Here is a 14,339-nt window from a genome sequence, read left to right as displayed (position 1 = left end):
AGGAGTCATACCATGAACAGTTGCAGTGGGTGTCCTGTTCATAATGTACATAGCAGTTGCTATTGCTTCTACCCAAAAGTAATGTGGCATATTCTTTTCAGCCATCAAGGCACGTGCCACTTCTGCAATGTGCCTATTTTTCCTTTCTGTAACACCATTCTGTTGTTGCGGAGTGTACCTACACGTAAACTGCCTCTTGATTCCTTGCTTTCTCAGGAAATTGCTGAACTCATTGGAGAAATATTCTCCCCCACCATCTGATCTTAGGCATTTTATTTACACGCCTTTTTCCTTCTCGACCAAGGCTTCAAATCTTTGAAAGTGAGCAAACACCTCACTTTTCTCCTTCATGAAATAAACCCACACTTTTCTAGTGTGGTCATCAATGAATGTAACATAGTACCTGCAACCTACAATTGTTGCAGTCTTGGTTGGTTGGTCCCCATACATATGAATGTATGGCATCGAATGGCCTTGCACTGACATGCTTTTCATGTGGGAAAGCATGTTTGGTCTACTTACCAAGTTGGCATGCTTCACATACCTTATGCATTTCATCAACCTTAAACTTTGGCAAACCTGCAACAATATTTTAGGCCTGCATAGACTTCAATCTCGTTGAACATTCACATGACCAATGCGCTTATGCCATATGTCAATATCTGCAATGACACATGTTCCATGTGCAAACATGGCTGCCTTTATCTCAGGAATGTTCACATCCAAAGTAAACATCCTGCCATTTCTGTTACCCTTTGCAACCAAGCGACACTTATTTTTGAAGTCTTCCACAAAACATACTTGAGGATTAAACCTCACTTGCAGACCTTGCTCAACCATCTGTCCAACAGAAACTAGGTTCTTTGTAATATTCGGAACATGAAGTACATCAGCCAAGTACTTCATTTCGCCATCCTGCATAGAAAATGGCACTTTACCAACATGTGCAATAGGATGTGCAGTATCATCTATAATCCGATTTTTCTATTTTTTGCATATCTCTAAACCACTCAGCATGACTGGTCATGTGGTTAGAGGCACCAGAATCCACATACCATATATCTTGAGATCCTGAAACATCCCTTGTTTTGGAACTAAGCATGTGCTCCATCACAAACAACTGCTCACTTCTGTCATCACCCTCCATGTTTGCTAGGATGATGCATAGTTGCCTTGCTGCAACTTTCCACTTTTAATGTCATTTTGCTTTTTGTAGCAGTCCTTTACTATGTGTTCTGGTTTTCCACAGTAATAGCACTCTATTCTATTTGCATTTTGATTTCTTTGCCAACCACCTCGGCCTCTTTGGCTCCCCCTGTCTCTAGAGTGGCCTCTTCCACCTATGTATGATTGCTAATGTGAATCATTGGACTGTTATTGTCCAGAATCCTGATTTCCTTGTCGGCCCCACCACCTTGGCCTCAACCACGGCCTCTACCTCTGCCTCTACCTGAATTAGAGTAGAAGGCCTGTTCTGATGTGTTCTTGCTTTGTGAAGAAGAATCCTCACCTAAAGCCTTTTCTTGTATGATCAGCATAGATATCAAGTCCCAAAAGTTGAGAATATTCTCCCTAACTACAATGGAGGTCTTGAATGGCTCGTACTCTTTGTCAAGCCCATTCAGACAGACACTCACCAAATCATCATCCTCCACTGATACATTGATAGACCTAAGGGATTCAACAATACCCTTGATCTTTAAGGCATATTCATTGATGGACATGCTTTTCTTTTCCACAGTATGCAACTCTTGCTTTAACTACAACTTCCTTACCTTTGTGTTAGTCTAGAACATCTGAACCAAATTCTGCCATACAATTGCTAGAGTGTTTGCATCCTGTATGTGACCTATCATAGTGTCTGTGACACTAATTGAAAGCCAGTACATGACTTTTCTTGCACCCTAATTCCAATCCTTGAATGCGTTTATATCTGCACGAGTGACATTCTCCTCAGATAACTCTGGAGGCTCCTCATTGTCTCCTTCTACATAATCCCAAAATCCTTTACCCATTAGGAAATTGATCATTCTAAACTTCCAGGCATGGAAGTTACTCTTATCTACCTTCTTACTAACAATCTAATTTATTCCATCAGACATGTTTTCCTGCAACAATCAAATAATCTGCAAACAGGCAACTTCTGTATGCAACCTATTATACAACAGTATCTCCTGTAAACTGCTGTAGAGCAGCGGTACTTCAGCACAACCTGTGCATCACCAACTGTGACCAGAGTACATGTACATACACCCAGTATCAACAATACATGCGCAAACCCTATCTACACTTCCAAAATGCACTGCTGCACTGCAATAACGAGATTTCGAGCAGAAATAGTTCTCTACCTAACCTGCAATGACGAAACGGGGCCCGTAATGCGCCCGAAATGCGAATTTGGGTGAAAAACATTTGTCTAATATAGGACAGTATACCTGCCCTATATTGTAGCTCCGCTCCCGCGAAAATAGCTCCTCAATTGGAGATGTGTAGATCCCAGAGCTACTGAGGGGGTATTGTACCTAAACTAAGAAAGGAAAAGAGATATGGTGCTCTTACCCGTGTAGTACCGCTTCCTTCCTTGCTTGTTCTTGCCTCTTGCTTGCCTCCTTAGCTCTCACACAAACCAGGCTCTGATACCATAAAGAGAATGTGGGGGAGAGGGGAGCTTCAAACCCTAGCAACAACAAGCAAACACACACACAAGAGAGAGCAAGACACAAGAGAGAGATAGATAGTTGAATTTTCTTCTATCTTCTTCTTCTCTACTCAACCAACATAACATAAATATAAGAGTACATACTATATGGGTTAGTACTCAACTACTATAACATATAAGGGTTGGTCCATAATGTGAACCCGACTAAATGAGCTGGCGCTATAACTATGCCAGTCTCTAGTAATCCAAAATGGCTGTTACACAGCCTGTCATCCCACTAGCCGCATATCACCCATAATCTAACCAACCATGCCAATGGTGTAGATGCGGAAGCTATGACCCAAGCGGGTCATCAATGTCGATCGTAGCTCTAGTTGAGCTCGATATCTCAACACTCTTCACCCTCTCTCTCTCTCTCTCTCTCTCTCTCTCTCTCTCTCTCTCTCCTCCAACCCTTCCACTGAATACCTCTCTCAATATGTCCCTGGTCCCTTTTTTGCCCCTCTTAATCTTTCTATGTTCTCCAATCCTTACCTCTCTCAATCTCTCTATGTTTTCCAATCCTTTCCCTCGATACATCTCTCAATCTCAATATGTCCTCTCTCGTCTCCCTTTCCACTCCTCTCTCGTCATTATCATCATCCTCCCTCTCCATCTCACCACCCTCTCCCCCGCCATTCCCTTTTTCTCTCCCTCTCATTTGCATCAATCCCACACCTTATATAAATCAATAATAGACCTATCTTGAACTTCCAAAGAGTAATTTGTTCCATCCAACTTTTTATCACCAAACAGTGGAGACGGGCATGAGCTATTGTGTTATTTGCAAGTTGGGCCATCTCTCCAAATCTGCCTTTAAATAGTAAATTTTTAAAATAAGCTTTTCTTATAACTTATGCTGTAATACCATGTACAAAAACACAACATCCAACTTCTAGAGAGTGTAATTTGTCTCATCCAACACCAAACACTAGAGGACGAGCATGAGCTATTATGTTATTTGCAAGTTGGGTCTAATTTATTGAGTACTACTAAAAGCCAATTAAGTCAATGTATGTTGATACAAGTCAAATGAACAAACATGCATAATAGAGTAAATCATAGATAGTTATACATGATAGCAATTTAAAAAAAAAGATGATAATCGGGCTTTTCTAATTCACAAAGATTTTAATGCTTATCACAAGGAGCACAAGAACACAGTGGCAAAGTTCCTATCTCCTACATCATATCCTCACTTATGGAGCAATTGAATCACTAAGGGAAGGTGTATAGTTGATGCTATCTCTCTGAATCTGCCTTTAAATAGTAAACTACCAAAATAAGCTCTTCCTAAAGCCTATGTTATGATACCATGTAAGAAAACACAATAGTGGAAGCATGATCAACACAATACAAGAAGGCACTGAATTACAGAAAGAAGTGGAGCTTAAACAATATTACTACACTTACAAACTATGATTTCAAACTGTTGTGGCTATCCATCCCCACCCATGTGCTTTGGGTAAGGAGCTTTGATGGCAAACTTGATAGATTCTATGTAGAGGATGTCTTGCTTTACAAGAGTTCTTGAGCACAATGAACTTGATGATGAATAAAGGATACCAAACTAGTCTATACATAGTGTCTAAGGTTAGCATGAACGTAGGTTTGAATGTTAAAATCCTAAAGTTATCTCTAGCTAATAACCATGCATAAATATGTATGAACCAGGCATATACTCATCCACACCCGACCACCCCTGCGCCCAAGGGTGCACACATAAATACAATGAAGTATCACATATCTTACCTTGGTGTCCCATAACACCAAGAGACATGACAGGGCCCTCAAGTGATTTTTGACTCTCCATTTTCATGTGTGACCCTTGGTTGCCTGATCCGAACCTCAACCCAAGGTTAGATCTAACCCTTGCCCACTAGATCATGTTCCCATGCTCCCATGTTCACATGCCTAGGGTGGGTTAGCCTCCTAGTATATGTACATATAATGTGCACATAACATTCTTTCTCTCTCTCAAAACATTGCACTCTTGCAAAATGAAAAGAAGGAAAAACTGTGCTGAACGTTCTCAAATCCCAAGTCGAATCCTCAATTTCCCTATCTTTTCACTTAATTTTAACCTTAGGGATTAAGCGACTACAAAGTTTCCTTTCCTTAGTGAACAACCATGATTTCCATAACGTAGTTACATGTGTGTGCATGTAGGTCACTATTTTGGTCATCGATCGCCATCTTTATGCACCCCCATCACACACTGTCTAGTTGACCGAAGTATGATAGGGGAGGTGAGGTAGCTGCAGCTCTGCTGATCATCCAAGTTTTGAGGTGGATGATGATGTCTTCATAGAGCCTAAACCATGAGAGGGAACCCACCCATACATGTTGCATGCAGATAAGATTCCGATTCGATATGTTGCTAAGCATAGTGAGGCTTTTGCAAGGTAAGTATAGAGCTTTGTCTATGGCACTCACTTATTGCAATTCATTTCAAGTAGTGTATTCGTTGTATATTTATTGTTTTTTAATTATTGTTTATTCATATTTATATGTAATGTAAAGAAGTGTGTATGGCAGGTGGTTACTTGGGACGTTGATCAATTGAGGGGGTGGTGCAGTTCTAGATTGCTTTGTCAGAACTGGAACCCTTGCTAGAGCATGTAAGGGACTACATCATCATTGCATTAGCGTGGAGTGAGACAAGGTGTGCTTTAGTTCTTGTATACGACCACTTTTGCATGTTCCTAAAGATTTAGGGCAATAGTATTTCAAGGGTGACATTAGTGATTATGCTCAATGAGAGCAGTAGAGGGATGTGGGGACCTCATCTCCACATGACATTCCTCACCACCCTCCTCCACCTACCCCATTACCCATAAGCCCAACAAGGTCAAGTGCCTTGTCATGGCACCCGATATTCCATTGGAGGCCCCATTTCAACCTGTTATGCCACATATGTCCCCCTTGGCTCCTCTTACGATGCCGTCATCATGGGCACAATGTCCTGAACTTACGAGGTTGGGATTCCCACCTACACCATTTGGTAGAGCTCCCAATATGCAGCCACCTTCCTTCTTCCATTAATAGCCTGGTGCCCTTTTTTATGTAATCCATCTCTTGTAATAATGATAAAAATTTATTGATTTTCACATTATTGTGATGCACTTTTGTACACTTAAATTGGTGCTATGACATTATTTTTTGGTATTGCTATAGCATTTTTGATAACTAAATTAACAATAGAGAGAGATAGAGCAAGATGGAGAGAGAGGAGAGGGAGAGAGAGTTTGAGTGAGAGGGAGACTGTGTTGCCTTTGTATGCCGTAAGTCATGTGCATAGACATTTGACATTTTTTTGAGTAGAATGTAGACATTGTCATGTTCCACTACTCCTATTTGAGGGCTACATCCCACCCCACCCACCCTTTATTTCTTTATATTGTCATAGGCTAGGCATAAACTCTATTTTCATGGGTTCATCCACTAATCCCTTTAATAATATGACATTTACAAGCATCCTAATTAAAGCTCTTTCATCTTTCATGCACCTCAAAGAAAAAGAACCAAGATCAGATACCCTTTTGGAGACATGAGCAACAACGTCCAAAGTGCAGGAGCTCTATAAGAAGCTCACAAGAGAAGGTGGTAGACCTGGCTCCGCTTCGAGGAGAAGTTGCCACCTTCATTGCAAATTTAGGGTAGTAAGAGTAGTCCAAGATAATAGTTGAGGTCCCACATACTCTCATGTGTTGTTGCATGTGTTCAACATCTCATAGGTGTTTTTCATAATATGCTAGTCTTGTAATTTTGCTTTGGAATATAATGGAAATTTCATCTTTCTATGGTGTCTTTGTAAAAAATCAGCAATGATATTGTACTGCATTGAGGGAAGATAGAGAGAGAAAGATGATACCTGTCCCAATAGTATCATAAGGTCTCAAATGCTTTCTTTGTTGCTTGTGCTTAACATCTCATAGGTGGTGGTCATAATATGCAAAAGTCTTGGAATATATTGGAAATTTCATCTTTGTATGCTGTCTTTAAAAAAAAACATGCTATGAAATCAGAGTAAATTGTAAGGAAGTGTCGTAGGGTCGTAGGCATTCGGATCAACCACACCTGATGTGCCTACACATCCTCTAATGGGGAATTGGAAGTAGATCTATTACTATCCCCAAAAAACTGCCACAACCACTCCCACTGAATGACGACAAGAAGAGGCAGACCTCCTATCTTACAAGGATGTGGTACGAGGTCATGGACTAGGTGCCACAAAAGAAAGGGGAGTGGGCTGGTCACAACCTACATGAGAAGGCCCAGCACCCTAAAATGTTTTGGATCCTTCAATGGGAGTGGATAAGGGCATATGAGTGCATAACCCACGACTAGAACCACTCATCGGAGTACCCCCCATAGGTGTAGGGTTAACTGTGGAAGGAATCGAGGGTGGAGCAAAAATGTTCCACACATTCTCTCTACCATATCGATGCAGTTGACTTGCGGCCACCAACTGTGAGAGTCGCTCCATATATGGAACATCAATGATGGACACCAAACGATAGGCCACTGGGCTTCTCAAGAGGAAGAGAGAGAGAGAAAGAGTAGAGAGGGAAACCACTCACATTAAAACCAAAAAGTGATTCACCAAAAAAATACACATGGAATTTGGCCTATATCCACAAGCTTCCACATCAATTATGTTTGGTAATTAGGCACCAGGTAGAGCAACTGATCCAGTGTCATATTGAGCTTCATTTCTTTAAGTCTTTCGATACTATCCAAAACTATTGGGCATTCTTCTATGCTCTAGGCTGCTCTAAACTGGTAGTGGCAAAACTGCTTCTCATACCTTTTTCTTGTATCTGGCGGAGTCAAACAAATCACCAAACCATTCATAGCCTTCTTGCCTTGGGAAGAAACATGTTGATCGTTCTTGATCGTCCCTTGTGCTTATTGCACTAACTTGGAAACCTAGCCCTAGACGCGTCGCTATTCTGCCCAGTCTGCAGTAGCCTTTGTCCTTGGCACTTCTCGTCTTCCTTCTTCTGTCAAGGGTCCTTGAGATTATATGAGACCGCTAACATAGCCTTTGGTGGACTAAGGCTTCCATTGGTATGGCTTGACCTGGACCATATTAATTGAAGGGGCCTTTGAAGTAGACCCCTATACTTGATTCTGTTTTGTAACTCCAATTGATGGCACTGCTAAACTGGACATGCAAACTTCCGATGCCTTGAAGCCTTACGGTAATAACATTGAAAAGTGTCTTCGAGAATTCCCCTTGGTCTACCTTTTTGATATGGACAATATTGTGGTGGGCAGGTTACTGGATTAATAGGAGTCACTTGTTGCTACACCCACTGGTTGTGTCCATGGCTCGCTTTAGATGATGAACTCGGCTATCATACGTCAACAAACCGCCATAACATGAGTAGTGGTTAGGCATATTGGGGCCACATTTGGCTTCAACGTCTTACACAATCACCACTCCCCTATCAAGGCTTCAATTGGCTATTTACCCTACTTCAAAGAGTGCAGGTCTTAGTTACATAATCTTCTACTAGTAAACTCTTTTGCTCTTGACGATTTAGTTTATCCATCACCTATAAAGGGACATCTTAAGCAAGCAAGGAAGGCATCTCGTAGGTCCTTGAAAGTGAAAAAGTGATTAGGGCAATATTGAGCATGCTAATTGGTTGTGTGGTGGCCATTAAAGATTCCAATGAAGGCATTTTTCTTCGTGACATTAGAGACAGTGGGGCTCGCATGGCATTGGTGTGCTAGATATTCTCAAAGTTGGCAACATGGGCAAAACCCAGACTGGTTTTTCACGGCCACACATTTGTATATATTTTTTATTGTAGTGTTTAGGAGGGGCTAAAAGAGAGAGTAGACATATCTTAGCCACTATGCAGATGTCCATTTGTTTCGTAACATGTTATTACTTCTAGCCTGATAGCTCTTTTACCTTAATCATTTTCCCTTTTGGAAACATTAGCAATAGTCCCAACCCTTCTTATCAAGACAGATGTTGAAGAACCTTGCTTCACATTGAGTGTAAATCCATGTACTTAGTACCCCGTACTACTAGGGAATACATTGATTGTTGAAAACATGTGCATCTAGTTTTCACTAAAATCTAGAGAGGGAGGGATGCATGCATCATGTCTGGAGAAATTTTTGGTTCGTACACTTGCACATTGATGTGGTGTGATTAGTGGTAATAGACTCATTTCCAAAGAGTTTACCCTCCATAGGATGTCTTCCATGTTTGTAATTCTACCTATAGAACTTGGGCACGCACTGATGTGGTGTGACCAATGGTAACGGACTCATTTCCAAAGAGTTTACCCTCCATAGGATGTCTTCCATGTTTGTAAATCTACTTGTAGAACTTGGGCATATTTTTGTAAATAGACTTGGTCTAAAGCCTAATCATCCACTTGCCTGGACTCCCTCATGAAAGGTCAAAGAAAGGGTCAAGTATGAATTTTAATCTCTAATGATAAGAACAACATTTATGGTCTATATACTATCTCACTTTCCCTAAACCAGATGCTCAATAACATTTTTTGATCTAGGAGCATAGACCTCATTGTTTTAAACATTCTATTCACGAGGTCATCTCTCGATCCTTGCTATAAGAGCCCTACCTTCTACATATAAAGAAAAACATGGCAAAATTTAAACCAAGGGTAGAGAGTCTCACTTGGGATCCTATATGAAATTATCTCAATGTTTGGATAACCCAACATCCCAAAAGGTTTATTTGGGAAAACCCTTATGAGGGAAATGCATATAATTCCACTAGATTATTCCTTGAATAATTCTCACAAACAAGTCCATTGGCGGTTCCTCAGGGCTTACCGCAATGTCTTGTCCCTTGATTACAAGGAAATTAGTCTTTGTCCCCAAATTTTTTTATTTGAGTAGAAATTTATCTCAGAGTATGACCCCATCGAATGTTTTTAAATTGCTTTATTTTCCCCAAGTTTCTTGATATGAATAGAAGTTTATCTCAGATTACAATCCTTCATGGATATAGTGGAGATTCCACCAAGGAAGTTATGTTTCTATCTATATTTTCTTACCTTTTGGATCCATTGATTAAGCGTAGCCCCATCCAACACCTTGGGTCTAGCATGCCACCCAACCACCTGGTTAATAGTTAGGGAATGTTATGCCCGGGTACAAGGGAATCGAGTACCCATGCCCCCTAGCTAGCACCTGGGCTCCATTCAAGAAGGATATGATTTATCTTATATTTATATAAGATCATTATCTCAATCATCCGCAAGATACCTTGTGTAGTCCAAGGGAATTTTTCCCTTGACTCTTATGTGGATAGTACGGTGTTGATTTGTGGTGTGCGATCATGAATGTAGTAGTGAGATGTTTGATAATGTTATTGATGAAATGTTTACCTTGATCACTCACTAACTCAAATGGGCATCCAAAGCATGTAATGATGTTTTCATAAATCCACTTTCCTTGAAGCTCTTGATTTGGCCCATTTGGTATCATAATCATTGGTGGTGGCAACTATGATGAAGCGTGCCTATGTGCCATGAGTAGTAAGACTTATGAAATCTAAGCTCCATTTCTCAAAATGTTGGTTAATGCTAATAGGATACAATGGCATCGTGTCTTTCTTTTGTGGTTTGGTCAACGCTAATAGGATACAATGGCATCGTGTCTTTCTTTTGTGGTTTGGTGCAAGGTTGGCACTCACCACAACACTTGATAAATAATGTACAACCTTTGAAAAGGCTCCCATGGAGATAGTGATGATGTCAAAGACTTAATCCTATACTAATTAACAAGGCAATTAGTACTAATCTAAGCTAGGGTAAGCTAGGGTGGATGATACCTAAATACAAACATGATAAATGTCCTAAACTAACTAAGCTTTAGACTCAAGCACAATTAGGCTACAAGATTGAGACTTGTACTCATAAAGGGGCTTGAGAGCTTGCTTGATTCCATTGATTGAAAATGACCCCTTTTATATGAGGGAGGTACAACAAAGCTTAGATAGCTCATGTCTTGAATAGGTAACTTGGCACTCTAGCATCACTTCTTTTTAACACCCCCTTGATGCCAGATTGGGTATAATTTTTAGGCTTTCACTCTTCCTCTCTCTCCCCTTGTGCCAGGCTACTTTGGCATTATAGCTATTTGGCTATGAATTTCAGCTTGAGTGCATCATATGGCCTCAAAGGATGATTACATCACACTTTTTGTAGAGACAAGAGGGATAAAAAATACAATGGTATTTCTGTAGAAGAGTACATCTTCTGTTAGGGCATCTTTGACCTCGATGTAGTTTGCCTGCTTCTTTTAGAAATAGTCTTCTAGGTGAACATTTTTTTCCATAATAGTCCCAAACAAGCTTTAGTTTATCTTTATACAACATTCATTCTTGGTTGACCAAGTTTTTGACAGTGATAGCATCTTGGAAGTTGAGATGTTGATTGATTTGTCCTTTGAAATCTCCCACCCTTTACATATAGTACTTTCTCACTTGAATCTGATTTGAATGTTACTTTATCCTTGAATTTTGATTCATGTTCAAGTAGAGATGATTCTATATCTTGAATTTCAGTGTTGGGCACATTTTCAAGTGTAGCAAACAAGTGATTCATATGGTTCTTTGTCAACACTCTTTAATAGCACAACAATAGATTCATCTTCTTCAATAACTTTCTTGAATGTACTAAGTTTCTTCTTGATACCTTTGATTTTTTTGATGTGTTGGGCCATGGTCTTAGTATCTTTCTTGTCAAGCTTGTAAAACTACATGAGAAAGTTGATCTTTGAGCTCTTTGAGCTCTTTGAGTTGGTGCCGAAAATCCTGTTGAGTTCTTGCCATGCCAACTTTGCATACTTGATGCCAACAATGTGACTAGTCATATCATCACCAAGATTTTGAGTGATAAGGCCCAATGCTTTATTGTTTTTAAGTGGCTTAATCTCCACTTGTTCATCCTCAATTAGGTGCCAAAGCCCCTTAGGCATAAGTAAGTATATGATCTTGCTTTGCCATGTGTAAAACCCATAATGAGAAGGTCTTATTGATAAGATTTTATTTTGCTTTGTTATCAATGTCTAATCTTGTACAAAATTTATATTTAAAACCTTTTAATTTTCTTACATGATATGATAAGAGGGTCTTACTACAAGTTTGTGACAAATCTCATGAGAGTGTCTTTTACTCTCTTACAATTGAGGGCTTGAATTGGTTAAGATTAAATGCAAGACACTGGAATGGTTTTGAATGGCAATGACAAATCCTCAAGGCTTAAATCAGTCTCAATTTTTTCGACTTAAAGCTCTAACTTATTAAACATCTGCTAATCATATAGCTTATAATAATTAGTATTTATGTAGCCTTTATCTTATTGGCTTCGTCTGTTGGGAGACTTGTTGGTTGATGCCTGCTCTCCTGGCGATGGCTGCTGCTGCGAGACTGGCCTGCTCGTCGCTACTGTTCCCAGATCGTTGTCCACTTTGACTCTCTCTCTCTCTCTCTCTCACTATATCACTTTTAATGGCAACCGTCTGCTATTTATGGCGTTATCATGGGGGCTCTTTTGCTTGCTACATGATGCGTCTAATTTTACGCTCTCTCTTTTTCTTCGCTCGGGCTTGCTCATGTACAACGTTGGAGGCCTTTGTGATGTTGTTGCTTCTTATTGTACCAGCCTAGTGGCTCATTCTACGCACTACTCTTCTGCTTGGTTTCTTGGCTTGCCTCTAGCACTCCTACTCTTGTGCTCCTCTGCTTATCGAGCTACTATTAGGTTAACATGCTATTGGTTGTGATCATCACCACACAAACTTGGGGGGTTTACCTAAAAGTATGTAAATATAGCACGCGAGTTCAAATAAAGGGATTTTTAATTCAAAATTTTAAGCTAAATTTACAGAAGGAGTTTTTTAACGATTTTGAAAAAAAAAACCATATAAATACATAAAAAAGGGGTCATTTTATTTATGAAAAATCTATAAGTAAGGGGTTTTTAAATATCCCTTGAATGCACATGATTCATTGGGTTTCTTAGTAGTGCAGCCCCCGAGCACACAGATTGCTGAGTGATAAGGTGCTGTTACTACCATCTTGCTTTCTCTATCTATTTCTAGCTTGCCTCTTCTTTTGCTAAACCCACCAATTCTCAATGCAAGGTATTCATGCCTACTAGCCCTATCATGCTTGACAAGAACCACCATCAACCAATGATGCTACCTAGATGCTCTAATTCCACCTCTTCTTCTACTTCTTGTCAACAATGCATCTCTTCTTGGCACCACTTCTAAGAGTTTTTTAAAAAAGAAGATACCTATTCCTAGAGCAAGACCTACGTGCAAGAAATACCCTACCATAGCTAGAGCCATCCTGTCTCTTATACCATGTCAAGAAACATGGATCAAGCTCGAGATATGGCTAGGGAGGATGAAACAAAAACATACTGAAGATTAACCAAACAAGGAACTTAAGATATAAGGAAATGCAAGACTTACTCAATATGAGCTCCAATGCTTGAATTTTTGCTTCATGTTTCATTGCTTGAAATAACCCCTTTTTATATGGGTGAGTATAACATTGGCATTGCTAGCTCAGGTGGGATAATTCTCTTTGTTCATGTGGCTTCATGCTAGACTTTGCTCTTGCTTAGCTACTCATACTCCCTACCTCTTCTTTGTGCTCAAGGGCACCACGTTTCTCAACATAGAGTGGAGCACAAAGACCTTTGATTACAATGCTTAAGGAAAATGTATTCAACAACAATGGGATATAATATATAAATGTCAAAGATAAGGCATATGAACTAATAGGTAGGGTAGTATCCATGATAATGCAAGTCAAGGTTGTGGATAGATATAATAGGATTGACCTTCATATGCTATAAAAATCCACATGAATCTCAAGGTTTACTGTGGGCCTAATACTTGTATAAAGAGATTTATGCCTACCTGCCACCATAACACCAAAATAAGGTAGTAAACCCCTACCTTCTCACACAAAAGTTTTAAGTCATATTACAAGAACTCCACTCCCCACAAAAGAGGAGGTTTTTGTAGAGCCGGCCAAGTTAAGCCAATAGGATATCGTAGAGGACCTAGAAGAAGTAGATGTTCCCATTGCAAGCACTAAAGAGATTCTGGCAGGTATAGCGCAAAAAAGAAGAAGTCAAGAGCTAGAATCAAAAAGACCTGCACTAGGTCAGGCCCTCATGAAGCAAAGGGTGGATGGAAGGCTTCACAAGAAGGAGAAGAATATATACAGGAAGACCTGCCTCCCTCCCCAACAAGGTTCTCTACCATGGTCTCTAGAGTAGATCCCGATAGAGGTATTGAATTTGTTACCTTCATCGAAGCCCAAGAAACACTTCCTATTGGAGCTTCTCAATATGGACAATAACAAGAGCCCCTAATGTTTCATGCAGAAACTATCCCTTAACACACATAGTAGTAGAAGTCATCGAGAAGCCACTGAAAGAGCTTGCAATGCTCAAAGAGCCTCAAGTTCCCTCTCCACCCATAGAAAGAACAACCAACGTAGAGTAAGGTAGAATTAGGAGAAAATGAAGATGCTCATAAAATTGAGGATGTACTGCAAGAGAAATAGGTGCCACAGGAAGAACCCCCAAGGAGATAAGAAAAAGTGAAAATCCTCTCC

Source organism: Cibotium barometz, chromosome 9 (assembly GCF_041138505.1).
Source record: "Cibotium barometz isolate CiBa-2024 chromosome 9, ASM4113850v1, whole genome shotgun sequence".
Lineage (NCBI taxonomy): Eukaryota > Viridiplantae > Streptophyta > Polypodiopsida > Cyatheales > Cibotiaceae > Cibotium > Cibotium barometz.
This window is presented reverse-complemented; position numbering follows the sequence as displayed.